A 1,636-nucleotide genomic window follows, 5' to 3' on the forward strand; every position below is an offset into this window, starting at 1 on the left:
TGTTCTTTTTGTACTTTGACTTTGAGAGAAGTAACTATTCTTCAGCTTCATCTCACAAAAAGTACAAAAGCAATGGCACACTAAGAAAGATCATTTTGGAGGTACCCATTACCATAGAAAATATATTACACACTCGTCAAATTTCCAAATGCTTGTCAGACAGTGCTGGTTTTCTGTAATTTCACCCACTAGAAATGACTCAGAATCAGATACTTAGCACTGAGATCCTCTATCTGTGTTATTTAAACCTGAGGAAAAGAGTCATGAGCAGTGGATAAGCAGTGTGGCTCCCTTTGCATGGTTATTGTTGCTAAGGAAACCTCCTCCTTCTAATCCATGTGTTCAGCCCGTCCACCCCGCTATCTGGTATTATTGCCTCTGAAGAAGGGAAACATCTCAGCATGACATAAGAACAGGAAACACAAAGGACAATGACTGGCACATTAGCCTTCTACACACCAATGTTTCTCAGAAAAATCTACATAGTAGCAATTTCTGGAAAGAGGCAAGCAGAACCAAGGCCCCGTTAACTGCTATATGCACATGTGCTAGTGGTTGCAGCACTGCAATCACATATAAAAGTATGCAAAAGCACCCATTTCCAAGTCACACTTGTGATTGCAGAGAAGCATGTGAAGTGTCAGGCCTGCGCAGGACAGGGCTTGGGAGATCAGAGTCCCAGGGCAGGGCAGGGCAGTAATGGAGACCTGTGATCTTTCTACGAGACAGTCACATCAGTGAAGTGACTTCCTGGCAGTAGATTCTGAGAACCACTGCAAAGGATGACTGACTGATGTCCTTTACTTCCTAGGGTCAGGCTGATGTGTGAAATCCCAGCTAGTCAACTAAGAACATCATCATGAATGGATGCAAGGAAAGAGACCGTGTGATATTGAAAGAATCATGTGCCACAAAGCAACTCCTTTAACTTTTTAATACTGACTTTATCTTGGACACATGATAGCAATTTTCTCAAAGACCCATTTTGAAATACCACATATAAATGCATACATAAAGAAACCCTACAAACAAATAATACACAGCAACTAATTTTAATGAAGGGGGCCCTGTGGTACAATGGTTAAATGCTGCTGGGCTGCTAACCAAAAGGTGAAAAAACTCATTGCCATCAAGCCAAATCAGACTTAGCACAGGATGGAACTGCTCATATGAGTGTCGAAACTAACTTTTCATAGAAGTAGAAAGCCTCATCTATCTCCCACTAAATAGCTGGTGGTTTCAAACTGATGACCCGTGGTTAGCAGCCTAAAATCACTACACCACCAGGACTCCTTAACTAACAAGGTTAGCACCTCAAATCTACTCAGCAGCACCAGCTCTGGGAAAGAGTTGGAGTTCTTATCTTGTAAGCATTACAACCTAGAAAACCAGAAATCAACTACGGGGTACATTAGCAGGAAACGGCCAGAAAGGTAAGCCAGATTCAGAAGATGATATGGAGGACATATCATTGATAATCCATTTTACTGAAAGAAGAGCATACCAGAAAGATGTTCACCTGTGTTCTATTTACAATGCAAAGGCATTAGAGTGTGCGAATTGTAACAAATTGTGAATAACATTGAGAGAATCCCAGGACACTTCTCTGTGCCTATATGGATCCAGTACCTAAACT

Source organism: Echinops telfairi, unplaced genomic scaffold (assembly GCF_000313985.2).
Source record: "Echinops telfairi isolate 266 unplaced genomic scaffold, ASM31398v2 ScPeMD7_7469;HRSCAF=8507_1, whole genome shotgun sequence".
NCBI lineage: Eukaryota > Metazoa > Chordata > Mammalia > Afrosoricida > Tenrecidae > Echinops > Echinops telfairi.